This window comes from Harmonia axyridis, chromosome X (assembly GCF_914767665.1).
Source record: "Harmonia axyridis chromosome X, icHarAxyr1.1, whole genome shotgun sequence".
Taxonomy (NCBI): Eukaryota; Metazoa; Arthropoda; class Insecta; order Coleoptera; family Coccinellidae; genus Harmonia; species Harmonia axyridis.
Window position 1 is genome coordinate 23625288 of NC_059508.1, and position 23069 is coordinate 23648356.

Consider the following 23069-nt stretch of genomic DNA (forward strand, 5'->3'; position numbering starts at 1 on the left):
ATAAAAAGTGTTAGAATGAGAAACATAGAAGGAAAAAACAAACAAATGAAATCAACAACAGAAGTCAGTCGTGCATTTGTGGTTACAGCAGCAATTGACCTTACCACGTGGGAGATTATAGCTACCTGCGTTACATCCGAGTCCAAGAAAATCAACAATGTGGAATGGCTTACTTGGATAATTGTTCATTGAACAAAAAGAAGGGAATGAGAACAGTCCTTATACCAAAGTTGTTTCCTTAGACACGTGTGTCAAGCTTTCGTCCCTGTGCAATACGATGAAAAGTGTTAGAATGAGAAACATTGAAGAAAATAACAAACGAATGAAATCAACAACAGAAGTCAGTCGTGCATTTGTGGTTACAGCAGCAATTGACCTTACCACGTGGGAGATTATAGCTACCTGCGTTACATCCGAGTCCAAGAAAATCAACAATGTGGAATGGCTAACTTGGATAATTGTTCATTAAACAAAAAGAAGGGAATAAGAACAGTCCCTCATACCAAAGTGGTTGCCTTAGACACGTGTGTCAAGCTTTCGTCCCTGTGCAATACGATGAAAATTGTTAGAATGAGAAACATAGAAGGAAATAACAAACAAATGAAATCAACAACAGAAGTCAATCGTGCATTCGTGGTTACAGCAGCAATGGACCTTACCACGTGGGAGATTATAGCTACCTGCGTGACATCCGAGTCCAAGAAAATCAACAATGTGGAATGGCTTACTTGGATAATTGTTCATAAAACAAAAAGAAGGGAATAAGAACAGTCCCTTATACCAAAGTGGTTTCCTTAGACACGTGTGTCAAGCTTTCGTCCCTGTGCAATACGATAAAAAGTGTTAGAATGTGAAACATTCAAGAAAATAAAAAACGAATGAAATCAACAACATAAGTCAATCGTGCATTTGTGGTAACAGCAGCAATTGACCTTACCACGTGGGAGATTATAGCTCCCTGCGTGACATCCGAGTCCAAGAAAATTAACAATGTGGAATGGCTTACTTGGATAATTGTTCATTAAACAAAAAGAAGGGAATAAGAACAGTCCCTCATACAAAGTGGTTTCCTTAGACACGTGTGTCAAGCTTTCGTCCCTGTGCAATACGATGAAAATTGTTAGAATGAGAAACATAGAAGGAACTAACAAACAAATGAAATCAACAACAGAAGTCAATCGGGAATTCGTGGTTACAGCAGCAATGGACCTTACCACGTGGGAGATTATAGCTACCTGCGTGACATCCGAGTCCAAGAAAATCAACAATGTGGAATGGCTCACTTAGATAATTGTTCATCAAAAAGAAAAAAAAGGAATGAGAACAAACCCTTGTGGTTTCCTTAGACAAGTGTGTCAAGCTTTGGTCCCTGTGCAATACGATGAAAAGTGTTAGAATGAGAAACATAGAAGGAAAAAACAAACAAATGAAATCAACAACAGAAGTCAGTCATGCATTTGTGGTTACAGCAGCAATTGACCTTACCACGTGGGAGATTATAGCTAGCTGCGTGACATCCTAGTCCAAGAAAATCAACAATGTGGAATCGGAATAAGAACAGTCCCTCATACCAATGTGGCTTCCTTAGACACGTAAGTCAAGCTTTCGTCCCTGTGCAATACGATAAAAAGTGTTAGAATGAGAAACATAGAAGGAAAAAACAAACAAATGAAATCAACAACAGAAGTCAGTCGTGCATTTGTGGATACAGCAGCAATTGACCTTACCACGTGGGAGATTATAGCTACCTGCGTGACATCCGATTCCAAGAAAATCAACAATGTGGAATGGCTTACTTGGATAATTTTTCATTAAACAAAAAGAAGAGAATAAGAACAGTCCTTATACCAAAGTTGTTTCCTTAGACACGTGTGTCAAGCTTTCGTCCCTGTGCAATACGATGAGAAGTGTTAGAATGAGAAACATTGAAGAAAATAACAAACAAATGAAATCAACAACAGGAGTCAATCGTGCATTCGTGGTTACAGCAGCAATGGACCTTACCACGTGGGAGATTATAGCTACTTGCGTGACATCCGAGTCCAAAAAAATCAACAATGTGGAATGGCTCACTTAGATAATTGTTCATCAAAAAGAAAAAAGGGAATGAGAACAAACCCTTGTGGTTTCCTTAGACACGTGTGTCAAGCTTTCGTCCCTGTGCAATACGATGAAAAGTGTTAGAATGAGAAACATTGAAGAAAATAACAAACGAATGAAATTAACAACAGAAGTCAGTCGTGCATTTGTGGTTACAGCAGCAATTGACCTTACCACGTGGGAGATTATAGCTAGCTGCGTGACATCCTAGTCCAAGAAAATCAACAATGTGGAATGGCTTACTTGTATAATTGTTCATTAAACAAAAAGAAGGGAATAAGAACAGTCCTTATACCAAAGTTGTTTCCTTAGACACGTGTGTCAAGCATTCGTTCCTGTGCAATACGATGAAAAGTGTTAGAATGAGAAACATTGAAGAAAATAACAAACGAATGAAATCAACAGTAGAAGTCAGTCGAGCATTTGTGGTTACAGCAGCAATTGACCTTACCACGTGGAAGATTATAGCTACCTGCGTGACATCCGAGTCCATGAAAATCAACAATGTGGAATGGCTTACTTGGATAATTGTTCATCAAAAAGAAAAAAGGGAATGAGAACAAACCCTTGTGGTTTCCTTAGACACGTGTGACAAGCTTTCGTTCCTGTGCAATACGATAAAAAGTGTTAGAATGAGAAACATAGAAGGAAATAACAAACAAATGAAATCAACAACAGAAGTCAGTCGTGCATTTGTGGTTACAGCAGCAATTGACCTTACCACGTGGGAGATTATAGCTACCTGCGTGACATCCGAGTCCAAGAAAATCAACAATGTGGAATGGCTTACTTGGATAATTGTTCATTAAACAAAACGAAGGGATTAAGAACAGTCCCTTATACCAAAGTGGTTTCCTTAGACACGCGTGTCAAGCTTTCGTCCCTGTGCAATACGATGAAAAGTGTTAGAATGAGAAACATAGAAGGAAATAACAAACAAATGAAATCAACAACAGAAGTCAGTCGTGCATTTGTGGTTACAGCAGCAATTGACCTTTCCACGTGGGAGATTATAGCTACCTGCGTGACATTCGAGTCCAAGAAAATCAACAATGTGGAATGGCTTACTTGGATAATTGTTGATTGAACAAAAAGAAGGGAATAAGAACAGTCCCTTATACCAAAGTGGTTTCCTTAGACACGTGTGTAAAGCTTTCGTCCCTGTGCAATACGATGAGAAGTGTTAGAATGAGAAACATTGAAGGAAATAACAAACAAATGAAATCAACATTAGAAGTCAGTCGTGCATTTGTGGTTACAGCAGCAATTGACCTTACCACGTGGGAGATTATAGCTACCTGCGTGACATCCGAGTCCAAGATAATCAACAATGTGGAATGGCCTACTTGGATAATTGTTGATTAAACAAAAAAAAAGAGAATAAGAACAGTCCCTTATACCAAAGTGGTTTCCTTAGACACGTGTGTCAAGCTTTCGTCCCTGTGCAATACTATGAAAAGTGTTAGAATGAGAAACAGAGAAGGAAATAACAAACAAATGAAATCAACAACAGAAGTCAGTCGTGCATTTGTGGTTACAGCAGCAATTGACCTTACCACGTGGGAGATTATAGCTACCTGCGTGACATTCGAGTCCAAGAAAATCAACAATGTGGAATGGCTTACTTGGATAATTGTTGATTGAACGAAAAGAAGGGAATAAGAACAGTCCCTCATACCAAAGTGGTTTCCTAAGACACGTGTGTCAAGCTTTCGTCCCTGTGCAATACGATGAGAAGTGTTAGAATGAGAAACATTGGAGGAAATAACAAACAAATGAAATCAACATTAGAAGTCAGTCGTGCATTTGTGGTTACAGCGGCAATTGACCTTACCACGTGGGAGATTATAGCTACCTGCGTGACATCCATGTCCAAGAAAATCAACAATGTGGAATGGCCTACTTGGATAATTGTTGATTAAACAAAAATAAAAATAAGAACAGTCCCTTATACCAAAGTGGTTTCCTTAGACACGTGTGTCAAGCTTTCGTCCCTGTGCAATACGATGAAAAGTGTTAGAATGAGAAACATAGAAGGAAATAACAAACAAATGAAATCAACAACAGAAGTCAATCGTGCATTTGTGGTTACAGCAGCAATGGACCTTACCACGTGGGAGATTATAGCTACTTGCGTGACATCCGAGTCCAAAAAAATCAACAATGTGGAATGGCTCACTTAGATAATTGTTCATCAAAAAGAAAAAAGGGAATGAGAACAAACCCTTGTGGTTTCCTTAGACACGTGTGTCAAGCTTTCGTCCCTGTGCAATACGATGAAAAGTGTTAGAATGAGAAACATTGAAGAAAATAACAAACGAATGAAATTAACAACAGAAGTCAGTTGTGCATTTGTGGTTACAGCAGCAATTGACCTTACCACGTGGGAGATTATAGCTAGCTGCGTGACATCCTAGTCCAAGAAAATCAACAATGTGGAATGGCTTACTTGGATAATTGTTCATTAAACAAAAAGAAGGGAATAAGAACAGTCCTTATACCAAAGTTGTTTCCTTAGACACGTGTGTCAAGCATTCGTTCCTGTGCAATACGATGAAAAGTGTTAGAATGAGAAACATTGAAGAAAATAACAAACGAATGAAATCAACAGTAGAAGTCAGTCGAGCATTTGTGGTTACAGCAGCAATTGACCTTACCACGTGGAAGATTATAGCTACCTGCGTGACATCCGAGTCCATGAAAATCAACAATGTGGAATGGCTTACTTGGATAATTGTTCATCAAAAAGAAAAAAGGGAATGAGAACAAACCCTTGTGGTTTCCTTAGACACGTGTGTCAAGCTTTCGTTCCTGTGCAATACGATAAAAAGTGTTAGAATGAGAAACATGGAAGGAAATAACAAACAAATGAAATCAACAACAGAAGTCAGTCGTGCATTTGTGGTTACAGCAGCAATTGACCTTACCACGTGGGAGATTATAGCTACCTGCGTGACATCCGAGTCCAAGAAAATCAACAATGTGGAATGGCTTACTTGGATAATTGTTCATTAAACAAAACGAAGGGATTAAGAACAGTCCCTTATACCAAAGTGGTTTCCTTAGACACGTGTGTCAAGCTTTCGTCCCTGTGCAATACGATGAAAAGTGTTAGAATGAGAAACAGAAAAGGAAATAACAAACAAATGAAATCAACAACAGAAGTCAGTCGTGCATTTGTGGTTACAGCAGCAATTGACCTTACCACGTGGGAGATTATAGCTACCTGCGTGACATTCGAGTCCAAGAAAATCAACAATGTGGAATGGCTTACTTGGATAATTGTTGATTGAACAAAAAGAAGGGAATAAGAACAGTCCCTTATACCAAAGTGATTTCCTTAGACACGTGTGTAAAGCTTTCGTCCCTGTGCAATACGATGAGAAGTGTTAGAATGAGAAACATTGAAGGAAATAACAAACAAATGAAATCAACATTAGAAGTCAGTCGTGCATTTGTGGTTACAGCAGCAATTGACCTCACCACGTGGGAGATTATAGCTACCTGCGTGACATCCGAGTCCAAGATAATCAACAATGTGGAATGGCCTACTTGGATAATTGTTGATTAAACAAAAAAAAAAATAAGAACAGTCCCTTATACCAAAGTGGTTTCCTTAGACACGTGTGTCAAGCTTTCGTCCCTGTGCAATACGATGAAAAGTGTTAGAATGAGAAACATAGAAGGAAATAACAAACAAATGAAATCAACAACAGAAGTCAATCGTACATTTGTGGTTACAGCAGCAATTGACCTTACCACGTGGGAGATTATAGCTACCTGCGTGACATCCGAGTCCAAGATAATCAACAATGTGGAATGGCCTACTTGGATAATTGTTGATTAAACAAAAAAAAGAGAATAAGAACAGTCCCTTATACCAAAGTGGTTTCCTTAGACACGTGTGTCAAGCTTTCGTCCCTGTGCAATACGATGAAAAGTGTTAGAATGAGAAACAGAGAAGGAAATAACAAACAAATGAAATCAACAACAGAAGTCAGTCGTGCATTTGTGGTTACAGCAGCAATTGACCTTACCACGTGGGAGCTTATAGCTACCTGCGTGACATCCGAGTCCAAGAAAATCAACAATGTGGAATGGCTTACTTGGATAATTGTTGATTGAACAAAAAGAAGGGAATAAGAACAGTCCCTCATATCAAAGTGGTTTTCTTAGACACGTGTGTCAAGCTTTCGTCCCTGTGCAATACGATGAAAAGTGTTAGAATGAGAAACATTGAAGGAAATAACAAACAAATGAAATCAACAACAGAAGTCAGTCGTGCATTTGTGATTTCAGCAGCAATTGACCTTACCACGTGGGAGATTATAGCTACCTGCGTGACATCCGAGTCCAAAAAAATCAACAATGTGGAATGACTTACTTGGATAATTGATCATTATACAGAAAGAATGAAGTAAGAACAGTCCCTTATACGAATGTGGTTTCCATAGACACGTGTGTCAAGCTTTCGTCCCTGTGCAATACGATGAAAAGTGTTAGAATGAGAAACATAGAAGGAAAAAACAAACAAATGAAATCAACAACAGAAGTCAGTCGTGCATTTGTGGTTACAGCAGCAATTGACCTTACCACGTGGGAGATTCTAGCTACCTGCGTGACATCCGAGTCCAAGAAAATCAACAATGTGGAATGGCTTACTTGGATAATTGTTCATTAAACAAAAAGAAGGGAATAAGAACAGTCCCTTATACCAAAGTGGTTTCCTTAGACACGCGTGTCAAGCTTGCGTCTCTGTGCAATACGATGAAAAGTGTTAGAATGAGAAACATTGAAGAAAATAACAAACGAATGAAATCAACAACAGAAGTCAATCGTGCATTCGTGGTTACAGCAGCAATGGACCTTACCACGTGGGAGATTATAGCTACCTGCGTGACATCCGAGTCCAAAAAAATCAACAATGTGGCATGGCTTACTTGGATAATTGTTCATCAAAAAGAAAAAAAGGAATGAGAACAAACCCTTGTGGTTTCCTTAGACACGTGTGTCAAGCTTTCGTCCCTGTGCAATACGATGAAAAGTGTTAGAATGAGAAACATAGAAGATAAAAACAAACAAATGAAATCAACAACAGAAGTCAGTCATGCATTTGTGGTTACAGCAGCAATTGACCTTACCACGTGGTAGATTATAGCTAGCTGCGTGACATCCTAGTCCAAGAAAATCAACAATGTGGAATGGGAATAAGAACAGTCTCTCATACCAATGTGGCTTCCTTAGACACGTAAGTCAAGCTTTCGTCCTTGTGCAATACGATGAAAAGTGTTTGAATGAGGAACATAGAAGGAAAAAACAAACAAATGACATCAACAACAGAAGTCAGTCGTGCATTTGTGGATACAGCAGCAATTGACCTTACCACGTGGGAGATTATAGCTACCTGCGTGACATCCGATTCCAAGAAAATCAACAATGTGGAATGGCTCACTTAGATAATTGTTCATCAAAAAGAAAAAAGGGAATGAGAACAAACCCTTGTGGTTTCCTTAGACACGTGTGTCAAGCTTTCGTCCCTGTGCAATACGATGAAAAGTGTTAGAATGAGAAACATTGAAGAAAATAACAAACGAATGAAATTAACAATAGAAGTCAGTCGTGCATTTGTGGTTACAGCAGCAATTGACCTCACCACGTGGGAGATTATAGCTAGCTGCGTGACATCCTTGTCCAAGAAAATCAACAATGTGGAATGGCTTACTTGAATAATTGTTCATTAAACAAAAAGAAGGGAATAGGAACAGTCCTTATACCAAAGTTGTTTCCTTAGACACGTGTGTCAAGCATTCGTTCCTGTGCAATACGATGAAAAGTGTTAGAATGAGAAACATTGAAGAAAATAACAAACGAATGAAATCAGCAGTAGAAGTCAGTCGAGCATTTGTGGTTACAGCAGCAATTGACCTTACCACGTGGAAAATTATAGCTACCTGCGTGACATCCGAGTCCATGAAAATCAACAATGTGGAATGGCTTACTTGGATAATTGTTCATCAAAAAGAAAAAAGGGAATGAGAACAAACCCTTGTGGTTTCCTTAGACACTGTGTCAAGCTTTCGTTCCTGTGCAATACGATAAAAAGTGTTAGAATGAGAAACATAGAAGGAAATAACAAACAAATGAAATCAACAACAGAAGTCAGTCGTGCATTTGTGGTTACAGCAGCAATTGACCTTACCACGTGGGAGATTATAGCTACCTGCGTGACATCCGAGTCCAAGAAAATCAACAATGTGGAATGGCTTACTTGGATAATTGTTCATTAAACAGAACGAAGGGATTGAGAACAGTCCCTTATACCAAAGTGGTTTCCTTAGACACGCGTGTCAAACTTTCGTCCCTGTGCAATACGATGAAAAGTGTTAGAATGAGAAACATAGAAGGAAATAACAAACAAATGAAATCAACAACAGAAGTCAGTCGTGCATTTGTGGTTACAGCAGCAATTGACCTTACCACGTGGGAGATTATAGCTACCTGCGTGACATTCGAGTCCAAGAAAATCAACAATGTGGAATGGCTTACTTGGATAATTGTTGATTGAACAAAAAGAAGGGAATAAGAACAGTCCCTTATATCAAAGTGGTTTCCTTAGACACGTGTGTAAAGCTTTCGTCCCTGTGCAATACGATGAGAAGTGTTAGAATGAGAAACATTGAAGGAAATAACAAACAAATGAAATCAACATTAGAAGTCAGTCGTGCATTTGTGGTTACAGCAGCAATTGACCTTACCACGTGGGAGATTATAGCTACCTGCGTGACATCCGAGTCCAAGATAATCAACAATGTGGAATGGCCTACTTGGATAATTGTTGATTAAACAAAAAAAAAGAGAATAAGAACAGTCCCTCATACCAAAGTGGTTTCCTTAGACACGTGTGTCAAGCTTTCGTCCCTGTGCAATACGATGAAAAGTGTTAGAATGAGAAACAGAGAAGGAAATAACGAACAAATGAAATCAACAACAGAAGTCAGTCGTGCATTTGTGGTTACAGCAGCAATTGACCTTACCACGTGGGAGATTATAGCTACCTGCGTGACATTCGAGTCCAAGAAAATCAACAATGTGGAATGGCTTACTTGGATAATTGTTGATTGAACAAAAAGAAGGGAATAAGAACAGTCTCTCATACAAAAGTGGTTTCCTTAGACACGTGTGTCAAGCTTTCGTCCCTGTGCAATACGATGAGAAGTGTTAGAATGAGAAACATTGAAGGAAATAACAAACAAATGAAATCAACATTAGAAGTCAGTCGTGCATTTGTGGTTACAGCAGCAATTGACCTTACCACGTGGGAGATTATAGCTACCTGCGTGAAATCCGAGTCCAAGAAAATCAACAATGTGGAATGGCCTACTTGGATAATTGTTGATTGAACAAAAAAAAAATAAGAACAGTCCCTTATACCAAAGTGGTTTCCTTAGACACGTGTGTCAAGCTTTCGTCCCTGTGCAATACGATGAAAAGTGTTAGAATGAGAAACATAGAAGGAAATAACAAACAAATGAAATCAACAACAGAAGTCAGTCGTGCATTTGTGGTTACAGCAGCAATTGACCTTACCACGTGGGAGCTTATAGCTACCTGCGTGACATCCGAGTCCAAGAAAATCAACAATGTGGAATGGCTCACTTGGATAATTGTTCATCAAAAAGAAAAAAGGGAATGAGAACAAACCCTTGTGGTTTCCTTAGACACGTGTGTCAAGCTTTCGTCCATGTGCAATACGATGAAAAGTGTTAGAATGAGAAACAGAGAAGGAAATAACGAACAAATGAAATCAACAACAGAAGTCAGTCGTGCATTTGTGGTTACAGCAGCAATTGACCTTACCACGTGGGAGATTATAGCTACCTGCGTGACATCCGATTCCAAGAAAATCAACAATGTGGAATGGCTCACTTGGATAATTGTTCATTAAACAAAAAGAAGGGAATAAGAACAGTCCTTATACCAAAGTTGTTTCCTTAGACACGTGTGTCAAGCTTTCGTCCCTGTGCAATACGATGAGAATTGTTAGAATGAGAAACATTGAAGAAAATAACAAACAAATGAAAACAACAACAGAAGTCAATCGTGCATTCGTGGTTACAGCAGCAATGGACCTTACCACGTGGGAGATTATAGCTACTTGCGTGACATCCGAGTCCAAAAAAATCAACAATGTGGAATGGCTCACTTAGATAATTGTTCATCAAAAAGAAAAAAGGGAATGAGAACAAACCCTTGTGGTTTCCTTAGACACGTGTGTCAAGCTTTCGTCCATGTGCAATACGATGAAAAGTGTTAGAATGAGAAACATTGAAGAAAATAACAAACGAATGAAATTAACAACAGAAGTCAGTCGTGCATTTGTGGTTACAGCAGCAATTGACTTTACCACGTGGGAGATTATAGCTAGCTGCGTGACATCCTAGTCCAAGAAAATCAACAATGTGGAATGGCTTACTTGGATAATTGTTCATTAAACAAAAAGAAGGGAATAGGAACAGTCCTTATACCAAAATTGTTTCCTTAGACACGTGTGTCAAGCATTCGTTCCTGTGCAATACGATGAAAAGTGTTAGAATGAGAAAAATTGAAGAAAATAACAAACGAATGAAATCAACAGTAGAAGTCAGTCGAGCATTTGTGGTTACAGCAGCAATTGACCTTACCACGTGGAAGATTATAGCTACCTGCGTGACATCCGAGTCCATGAAAATCAACAATGTGGAATGGCTTACTTGGATAATTGTTCATCAAAAAGAAAAAAGGGAATGAGAACAAACCCTTGTGGTTTCCTTAGACACGTGTGTCAAGCTTTCGTTCCTAAGCAATACGATAAAAAGTGTTAGAATGAGAAACATAGAAGGAAATAACAAACAAATGAAATCAACAACAGAAGTCAGTCGTGCATTTGTGGTTACAGCAGCAATTGACCTTACCACGTGGGAGATTATAGCTGCCTGCGTGACATCCGAGTACAAGAAAATCAACAATGTGGAATGGCTTACTTGGATAATTGTTCATTAAACAAAACGAAGGGAATAAGAACAGTCTCTCATACCAAAGTGGTTTATTTAGACACGTGTGTCAAGCTTTCGTCCCTGTGCAATACGATGAGAAGTGTTAGAATGAGAAACATTGAAGGAAATAACAAACAAATGAAATCAACAGTAGAAGTCAGTCGTGCATTTGTGGTTACAGCAGCAATTGACCTTACCACGTGGGAGATTATAGCTACCTGCGTGACATCCGAGTCCAAGATAATCAACAATGTGGAATGGCCTACTTGGATAATTGTTGATTAAACAAAAAAAAGAGAATAAGAACAGTCCCTTATACCAAAGTGGTTTCCTTAGACACGTGTGTCAAGCTTTCGTCCCTGTGCAATACGATGAAAAGTGTTAGAATGAGAAACAGAGAAGGAAATAACGAACAAATGAAATCAACAAAAGAAGTCAGTCGTGCATTTGTGGTTACAGCAGCAATTGACCTTACCACGTGGGAGATTATAGCTACCTGCGTGACATTCGAGTCCAAGAAAATCAACAATGTGGAATGGCTTACTTGGATAATTGTTGATTGAACAAAAAGAAGGGAATAAGAACAGTCTCTCATACCAAAGTGGTTTCCTTAGACACGTGTGTCAAGCTTTCGTCCCTGTGCAATACGATGAGAAGTGTTAGAATGAGAAACATTGAAGGAAATAACAAACAAATGAAATCAACATTAGAAGTCAGTCGTGCATTTGTGGTTACAGCAGCAATTGACCTTACCACGTTGGAGATTATAGCTACCTGCGTGACATCCGAGTCCAAGAAAATCAACAATGTGGAATGGCCTACTTGGATAATTGTTGATTAAACAAAAAAAAAATAAGAACAGTCCCTTATACCAAAGTGGTTTCCTTAGACACGTGTGTCAAGCTTTCGTCCCTGTGCAATACGATGAAAAGTGTTAGAATGAGAAACATAGAAGGAAATAACAAACAAATGAAATCAACAACAGAAGTCAGTCGTGCATTTGTGGTTACAGCAGCAATTGACCTTACCACGTGGGAGCTCATAGCTACCTGCGTGACATCCGAGTCCAAGAAAATCAAAAATGTGGAATGGCTCACTTGGATAATTGTTGATTGAACAAAAAGAAGGGAATAAGAACAGTCCCTCATACCAAAGTGGTTTTCTTAGACACGTGTGTCAAGCTCTCGTCCCTGTGCAATACGATGAAAAGTGTTAGAATGAGAAACATTGAAGGAAATAACAAACAAATGAAATCAACAACAGAAGTCAGTCGTGCATTTGTGATTTCAGCAGCAATTGACCTTACCACGTGGGAGATTATAGCTACCTGCGTGACATCCGATTCCAAGAAAATCAACAATGTGGAATGGCTCACTTGGATAATTGTTCATTAAACAAAAAGAAGGGAATAAGAACAGTCCTTATACCAAAGTTGTTTCCTTAGACACGTGTGTCAAGCTTTCGTCCCTGTACAATACGATGAGAATTGTTAGAATGAGAAACATTGAAGAAAATAACAAACAAATGAAATCAACAACAGAAGTCAATCGTGCATTCGTGGTTACAGCAGCAATGGACCTTACCACGTGGGAGATTATAGCTACTTGCGTGACATCCGAGTATAAAAAAATCAACAATGTGGAATGGCTCACTTAGATAATTGTTCATCAAAAAGAAAAAAGGAAATGAGAACAAACCCTTGTGGTTTCCTTAGACACGTGTGTCAAGCTTTCGTCCATGTGCAATACGATGAAAAGTGTTAGAATGAGAAACATAGAAGGAAATAACAAACAAATGAAATCAACAACAGAAGTCAGTCGTGCATTTGTGGTTACAGCAGCAATTGACCTTACCACGTGGGAGCTTATAGCTACCTGCGTGACATCCGAGGCCAAGAAAATCAACAATGTGGAATGACTTACTTGGATAATTGATCATTATACAGAAAGAATGAAGTAAGAACAGTCCCTTATATGAATGTGGTTTCCATAGACACGTGTGTCAAGCTTTCGTCCCTGTGCAATACGATAAAAAGTGTTAGAATGAGAAACATAGAAGGAAAAAACAAACGAATGAAATCAACAACAGAAGTCAGTCGTGCATTTGTGGATACAGCAGCAATTGACCTTACCACGTGGGAGATTATAGCTACCTGCGTGACATCCGATTCCAAGAAAATCAACAATGTGGAATGGCTCACTTGGATAATTGTTCATTAAACAAAAAGAAGGGAATAAGAACAGTCCTTATACCAAAGTTGTTTCCTTAGACACGTGTGTCAAGCTTTCGTCCCTGTGCAATACGATGAGAATTGTTAGAATGAGAAACATTGAAGAAAATAACAAACAAATGAAATCAACAACAGAAGTCAATCGTGCATTCGTGGTTACAGCAGCAATGGACCTTACCACGTGGGAGATTATAGCTACTTGCGTGACATCCGAGTATAAAAAAATCAACAATGTGGAATGGCTCACTTAGATAATTGTTCATCAAAAAGAAAAAAGGGAATGAGAACAAACCCTTGTGGTTTCCTTAGACACGTGTGTCAAGCTTTCGTCCATGTGCAATACGATGAAAAGTGTTAGAATGAGAAACATTGAAGAAAATAACAAACGAATGAAATTAACAACAGAAGTCAGTCGTGCATTTGTGGTTACAGCAGCAATTGACCTTACCACGTGGGAGATTATAGCTAGCTGCGTGACATCCTAGTCCAAGAAAATCAACAATGTGGAATGGCTTACTTGGATAATTGTTCATTTAACAAAAAGAAGGGAATAGGAACAGTCCTTATACCAAAGTTGTTTCCTTAGACACGTGTGTCAAGCATTCGTTCCTGTGCAATACGATGAAAAGTGTTAGAATGAGAAACATTGAAGAAAATAACAAACGAATGAAATCAACAGTAGAAGTCAGTCGAGCATTTGTGGTTACAGCAGCAATTGACCTTACCACGTGGAAGATTATAGCTACCTGCGTGACATCCGAGTCCATGAAAATCAACAATGTGGAATGGCTTACTTGGATAATTGTTGATTGAACAAAAAGAAGGGAATAAGAACAGTCTCTCATACCAAAGTGGTTTCCTTAGACACGTGTGTCAAGCTTTCGTCCCTGTGCAATACGATGAGAAGTGTTAGAATGAGAAACATTGAAGGAAATAACAAACAAATGAAATCAACATTAGAAGTCAGTCGTGCATTTGTGGTTACAGCAGCAATTGACCTTACCACGTGGGAGATTATAGCTACCTGCGTGACATCCGAGTCCAAGAAAATCAACAATGTGGAATGGCCTACTTGGATAATTGTTGATTAAACAAAAAAAAAATAAGAACAGTCCCTTATACCAAAGTGGTTTCCTTAGACACGTGTGTCAAGCTTTCGTCCCTGTGCAATACGATGAAAAGTGTTAGAATGAGAAACATAGAAGGAAATAACAAACAAATGAAATCAACAACAGAAGTCAGTCGTGCATTTGTGGTTACAGCAGCAATTGACCTTACCACGTGGGAGCTCATAGCTACCTGCGTGACATCCGAGTCCAAGAAAATCAACAATGTGGAATGGCTCACTTGGATAATTGTTGATTGAACAAAAAGAAGGGAATAAGAACAGTCCCTCATACCAAAGTGGTTTTCTTAGACACGTGTGTCAAGCTTTCGTCCCTGTGCAATACGATGAAAAGTGTTAGAATGAGAAACATTGAAGAAAATAACAAACGAATGAAATCAATAGTAGAAGTCAGTCGAGCATTTGTGGTTACAGCAGCAATTGACCTTACCACGTGGAAGATTATAGCTACCTGCGTGACATCCGAGTCCATGAAAATCAACAATGTGGAATGGCTTACTTGGATAATTGTTCATCAAAAAGAAAAAAGGGAATGAGAACAAACCCTTGTGGTTTCCTTAGACACGTGTGTCAAGCTTTCGTTCCTGTGCAATACGATAAAAAGTGTTAGAATGAGAAACATAGAAGGAAATAACAAACAAATGAAATCAACAACAGAAGTCAGTCGTGCATTTGTGGTTACAGCAGCAATTGACCTTACCACGTGGGAGATTATAGCTACCTGCGTGACATCCGAGTCCAAGAAAATCAACAATGTGGAATGGCTTACTTGGATAATTGTTCATTAAACAAAACGAAGGGATTAAGAACAGTCCCTTATACCAAAGTGGTTTCCTTAGACACGCGTGTCAAGCTTTCGTCCCTGTGCAATACGATGAAAGGTGTTAGAATGAGAAACATAGAAGGAAATAACAAACAAATGAAATTAACAACAGAAGTCAGTCGTGCATTTGTGGTTACAGCAGCAATTGACCTTACCACGTGGGAGATTATAGCTACCTGCGTGACATCCGAGTCCATGAAAATCAACAATGTGGAATGGCTTACTTGGATAATTGTTCATCAAAAAGAAAAAAGGGAATGAGAACAAACCCTTGTGGTTTCCTTAGACACGTGTGTCAAGCTTTCGTTCCTGTGCAATACGATAAAAAGTGTTAGAATGAGAAACATAGAAGGAAATAACAAACAAATGAAATCAACAACAGAAGTCAGTCGTGCATTTGTGGTTACAGCAGCAATTGACCTTACCACGTGGGAGATTATAGCTACCTGCGTGACATTCGAGTCCAAGAAAATCAACAATGTGGAATGGCTTACTTGGATAATTGTTGATTGAACAAAAAGAAGGGAATAAGAACAGTCCCTTATACCAAAGTGGTTTCTTTAGACACGTGTGTAAAGCGTTCGTCCCTGTGCAATACGATGAGAAGTGTTAGAATGAGAAACATTGAAGGAAATAACAAACAAATGAAATCAACATTAGAAGTCAGTCGTGCATTTGTGGTTACAGCAGCAATTGACCTTACCACGTGGGAGATTATAGCTACCTGCGTGACATCCGAGTCCAAGATAATCAACAAAGTGGAATGGCCTACTTGGATAATTGTTGATTAAACAAAAAAAAGAGAATAAGAACAGTCCCTTATACCAAAGTGGTTTCCTTAGACACGTGTGTCAAGCTTTCGTCCCTGTGCAATACGATGAAAAGTGTTAGAATGAGAAACAGAGAAGGAAATAACGAACAAATGAAATCAACAACAGAAGTCAGTCGTGCATTTGTGGTTACAGCAGCAATTGACCTTACCACGTGGGAGATTATAGCTACCTGCGTGACATCCGAGTCCAAGAAAATCAACAATGTGGAATGGCCTACTTGGATAATTGTTGATTAAACAAAAAAAAAATAAGAACAGTCCCTTATACCAAAGTGGTTTCCTTAGACACGTGTGTCAAGCTTTCGTCCCTGTGCAATACGATGAAAAGTGTTAGAATGAGAAACATAGAAGGAAATAACAAACAAATGAAATCAACAACAGAAGTCAGTCGTGCATTTGTGGTTACAGCAGCAATTGACCTTACTACGTGGGAGCTTATAGCTACCTGCGTGACATCCGAGTCCAAGAAAATCAACAATGTGGAATGGCTCACTTGGATAATTGTTGATTAAACAAAAAAAAGAGAATAAGAACAGTCCCTTATACCAAAGTGGTTTCCTTAGACACGTGTGTCAAGCTTTCGTCCCTGTGCAATACGATGAAAAGTGTTAGAATGAAAAACAGAGAAGGAAATAACGAACAAATGAAATCAACAACAGAAGTCAGTCGTGCATTTGTGGTTACAGCAGCAATTGACCTTACCACGTGGGAGATTATAGCTACCTGCGTGACATTCGAGTCCAAGAAAATCAACAATGTGGAATGGCTTACTTGGATAATTGTTGATTGAACAAAAAGAAGGGAATAAGAACAGTCTCTCATACCAAAGTGGTTTCCTTAGACACGTGTGTCAAGCTTTCGTCCCTGTGCAATACGATGAGAAGTGTTAGAATGAGAAACATTGAAGGAAATAACAAACAAATGAAATCAACATTAGAAGTCAGTCGTGCATTTGTGGTTACAGCAGCAATTGACCTTACCACGTGGGAGATTATAGCTACCTGCGTGACATCCGAGTCCAAGAAAATCAACAATGTGGAATGGCCTACTTGGATAATTGTTGATTAAACAAAAAAAAAATAAGAACAGTCCCTTATACCAAAGTGGTTTCCTTAGACACGTGTGTCAAGCTTTCGTCCCTGTGCAATACGATGAAAAGTGTTAGAATGAGAAACATTGAAGAAAATAGCAAACGAATGAAATCAACAACAGAAGTCAGTCGTGCATTTGTGATTTCAGCAGCAATTGACCTTACCACGTGGGAGATTATAGCTACCTGCGTGACATCCGAGTCCAAGAAAATCAACAATGTGGAATGACTTACTTGGATAATTGATCATTATACAGAAAGAATGAAGTAAGAACAGTCCCTTATACGAATGTGGTTTCCATAGACACGTGTGTCAAGCTTTCGTCCCTGTGCAATACGATAAAAAGTGTTAGAATGAGAAACATAGAAGGAAAAAACAAACGAATGAAATCAACAACAGAAGTCAGTCGTGCATTTGTGGATACAGCAGCAATTGACCTTACCACGTGGGAGATTATAGCTACCTGCGTGACATCCGATTCCAAGAAAATCAACAATGTGGAATGGCTCACTTGGATAATTGTTCATTAAACAAAAAGAAGGGAATAAGAACAGTCCTTATACCAAAGTGGTTTCCATAGACACGTGTGTCAAGCTTTCGTCCCTGTGCAATACGATGAGAAGTGTTAGAATGAGAAACATTGAAGGAAATAACAAACAAATCAAAGCAACAACAGAAGTCAGTCGTGCATTTGTGATTACAGCAGCAATTGACCTTACCACGTGGGAGATTATAGCTACCTGCGTGACATCCGAGTCCAAGAAAATCAACAATGTGGAATGGCTTACTTGGATAATTCATCATTATACCAAAAAAAGGGAATAAGAACAGTCCCTTATACCAATGTGGTTTCCATAGACACGTGTGTCAAGCTTTCGTCCCTGTGCAATACGATGAGAAGTTTTAGAATGAGAAACATTGAAGGAAATAACAAACGAATGAAATCAACAACAGAAGTCAGTCGTGCATTTGTGGTTACAGCAGCAATTGACCTTACCACGTAAAAGATTATAGCTACCTGCGTGTCATCCGAGTCCAAGAAAATCAACAATGTGGAATGGCTTACTTGGATAATTCATCATTATACCAAAAAAAGGGAATAAGAACAGTCCCTTATACCAATGTGGTTTCCATAGACACGTGTGTCAAGCTTTCGTCCCTGTGCAATACGATGAGAAGTGTTAGAATGAGAAACATTGAAGGAAATAACAAACAAATCAAATCAACAACAGAAGTCAGTCGTGCATTTGTGATTACAGCAGCAATTGACCTTACCACGTGGGAGATTATAGCTACCTGCGTGACATCCGAGTCCAAGAAAATCAACAATGTGGAATGACTTACTTGGATAATTGATCATTATACAGAAAGAATGAAGTAAGAACAGTCCCTTATACCGATGTGGTTTCCATAGACACGTGTGTCAAGCTTTCGTCCCTGTGCAATACGATGAAAAGTGTTAGAATGAGAAACATTGAAGAAAATAACAAACGAATGAAATCAACAACAGAAGTCAGTCGTGCATTTGTGGTTACAGCAGCAATTGACCTTACCACGTGGGAGATTATAGCTACCTGCGTGACATCCGAGTCCAAGAAAATCAATAATGTGGAATGGCTTACTTGGATAATTGATCATCATACAGAAAGAAGGGAATAAGAACAGTCCCTTATACCAATGTGGTTTCCTTAGACACGTGTGTCAAGCTTTCGTCCCTGTGCAATACGATGAGAAGTGTAAGAATGAGAAACATTGAAGGAAATAACAAACAAATCAAATCAACAACAGAAGTCAGTCGTGCATTTGTGATTACAGCAGCAATTGACCTTACCACGTGGGAGATTATAGATACCTGCGTGACATCCGAGTCCGAGAAAATCAACAATGTGGAATGACTTACTTGGATAATTGATCATTATACAGAAAGAATGAAGTAAGAACAGTCCCTTATACCAAAGTGGTTTCCTTAGACACGTGTGTCAAGCTTTCGTCCCTGTGCAATACGATGAGAAGTGTTAGAATGAGGAACATTGAAGGAAATAACAAACAAATGAAATCAACAACAGAAGTCAGCCGTCCAATTGTGGTTACAGCAGCAATTGACCTTACCACGTGGGAGATTATAGCTACCCGCGTGTCATCCGAGTCCAAGAAAATCAACAATGTGGAATGGCTTACTTGGATAATTTTTCATTAAACAAAAAGAAAGGGAATAAGAACATTCCCTTATACCAAAGTGGTTTCCTTAGACACGTGTGTCAAGCTTTCGTCCCTGTGCAATACGATGAAAAGTGTTAGAATGAGAAACATTGAAGAAAATAGCAAACGAATGAAATCAACAACAGAAGTCAGTCGTGCATTTGTGATTTCAGCAGCAATTGACCTTACCACGTGGGAGATTATAGCTACCTGCGTGACATCCGAGTCCAAGAAAATCAACAATGTGGAATGACTTACTTGGATAATTGATCATTATACAGAAAGAATGAAGTAAGAACAGTCCCTTATACGAATGTGGTTTCCATAGACACGTGTGTCAAGCTTTCGTCCCTGTGCAATACGATAAAAAGTGTTAGAATGAGAAACATAGAAGGAAAAAACAAACGAATGAAATCAACAACAGAAGTCAGTCGTGCATTTGTGGATACAGCAGCAATTGACCTTACCACGTGGGAGATTATAGCTACCTGCGTGACATCCGATTCCAAGAAAATCAACAATGTGGAATGGCTCACTTGGATAATTGTTCATTAAACAAAAAGAAGGGAATAAGAACAGTCCTTATACCAAAGTGGTTTCCATAGACACGTGTGTCAAGCTTTCGTCCCTGTGCAATACGATGAGAAGTGTTAGAATGAGAAACATTGAAGGAAATAACAAACAAATCAAAGCAACAACAGAAGTCAGTCGTGCATTTGTGATTACAGCAGCAATTGACCTTACCACGTGGGAGATTATAGCTACCTGCGTGACATCCGAGTCCAAGAAAATCAACAATGTGGAATGGCTTACTTGGATAATTCATCATTATACCAAAAAAAGGGAATAAGAACAGTCCCTTATACCAATGTGGTTTCCATAGACACGTGTGTCAAGCTTTCGTCCCTGTGCAATACGATGAGAAGTTTTAGAATGAGAAACATTGAAGGAAATAACAAACAAATGAAATCAACAACAGAAGTCAGTCGTGCATTTGTGGTTACAGCAGCAATTGACCTTACCACGTAAAAGATTATAGCTACCTGCGTGTCATCCGAGTCCAAGAAAATCAACAATGTGGAATGGCTTACTTGGATAATTCATCATTATACCAAAAAAAGGGAATAAGAACAGTCCCTTATACCAATGTGGTTTCCATAGACACGTGTGTCAAGCTTTCGTCCCTGTGCAATACGATGAGAAGTGTTAGAATGAGAAACATTGAAGGAAATAACAAACAAATCAAATCAACAACAGAAGTCAGTCGTGCATTTGTGATTACAGCAGCAATTGACCTTACCACGTGGGAGATTATAGCTACCTGCGTGACATCCGAGTCCAAGAAAATCAACAATGTGGAATGACTTACTTGGATAATTGATCATTATACAGAAAGAATGAAGTAAGAACAGTCCCTTATACCGATGTGGTTTCCATAGACACGTGTGTCAAGCTTTCGTCCCTGTGCAATACGATGAAAAGTGTTAGAATGAGAAACATTGAAGAAAATAACAAACGAATGAAATCAACAACAGAAGTCAGTCGTGCATTTGTGGTTACAGCAGCAATTGACCTTACCACGTGGGAGATTATAGCTACCTGCGTGACATCCGAGTCCAAGAAAATCAATAATGTGGAATGGCTTACTTGGATAATTGATCATCATACAGAAAGAAGGGAATAAGAACAGTCCCTTATACCAATGTGGTTTCCTTAGACACGTGTGTCAAGCTTTCGTCCCTGTGCAATACGATGAGAAGTGTAAGAATGAGAAACATTGAAGGAAATAACAAACAAATCAAATCAACAACAGAAGTCAGTCGTGCATTTGTGATTACAGCAGCAATTGACCTTACCACGTGGGAGATTATAGATACCTGCGTGACATCCGAGTCCGAGAAAATCAACAATGTGGAATGACTTACTTGGATAATTGATCATTATACAGAAAGAATGAAGTAAGAACAGTCCCTTATACCAAAGTGGTTTCCTTAGACACGTGTGTCAAGCTTTCGTCCCTGTGCAATACGATGAGAAGTGTTAGAATGAGGAACATTGAAGGAAATAACAAACAAATGAAATCAACAACAGAAGTCAGCCGTCCAATTGTGGTTACAGCAGCAATTGACCTTACCACGTGGGAGATTATAGCTACCCGCGTGTCATCCGAGTCCAAGAAAATCAACAATGTGGAATGGCTTACTTGGATAATTTTTCATTAAACAAAAAGAAAGGGAATAAGAACATTCCCTTATACCAAAGTGGTTTCCTTAGACACGTGTGTCAAGCTTTCGTCCCTGTGCAATACGATGAAAAGTGTTAGAATGAGAAACATAGAATGAAATAACAAACAAATGAAATCAACAACCGAAGTCAGTCGTGCATTTGTGGTTACAGCAGCAATTGACCTTACCACGTGGGAGATTATAGCTACCTGCGTGACATCCGAGTCCAAGAAAATCAACAATGTGGAATGGCTTACTTGGATAATTGTTCATTAAACAAAAAGAAGGGAATAAGAACAGTCCCTTATACCAAAGTGGTTTCCTTAGACACGCGTGTCAAGCTTTCGTCCCTGTGCAATACGATGAAAAGTGTTAGAATGAGAATCATTGAAGAAAATAACAAACGAATGAAATCAACAACAGAAGTCAGTCGAGCATTTGTGGTTACAGCAGCAATTGACCTCACCACGTGGGAGATTATAGCTACCTGCGTGACATCCGAGTACAAGAAAATCCACAATGTGGAATTGCTTACTTGGATAATTGTTCATTAAACAAAAAGAAGGGAATAAGAACAGTCCCTTATACCAAAGTGGTTTCCTTAGACACGCGTGTCAAGCTTTCGTCCCTGTGCAATACGATGAAAAGTGTTAGAATGAGAAACATTGAAGAAAATAACAAACGAATGAAATCAACAACAGAAGTCAGTCGTGCATTTGTGGTTACAGCAGCAATTGACCTTACCACGTGGGAGATTACAGCTACCTGCGTGACATCCGAGCCCAAGAAAATGAACAATGTGGAATGGCTTACTTGGATAATTCATCATTATACCAAAAAAAGGGAATAAGAACAGTCCCTTATACCAATGTGGTTTCCATAGACACGTGTGTCAAGCTTTCGTCCCTGTGCAATACGATGAGAAGTGTTAGAATGAGAAACATTGAAGGAAATAACAAACAAATCAAATCAACAACAGAAGTCAGTCGTGCATTTGTGATTACAGCAGCAATTGACCTTATCACGTGGGAGATTATAGCTACCTGCGTGACATCCGAGTCCTAGAAAATCAACAATGTGGAATGACTTACTCGGATAATTGATCATTATACAGAAAGAATGAAGTAAGAACAGTCCCTTATACCAATGTGGTTTCCATAGACACGTGTGTCAAGCTTTCGTCCCTGTGCAATACGATGAAAAGTGTTAGAATGAGAAACATTGAAGAAAATAACAAACGAATGAAATCAACAACAGAAGTCAGTCGTGCATTTGTGGTTACAGCAGCAATTGACCTTACCACGTGGGAGATTATAGCTACCTGCGTGACATCCGAGTCCAAGAAAATCAATAATGTGGAATGGCTTACTTGGATAATTGATCATCATACAGAAAGAAGGGAATAAGAACA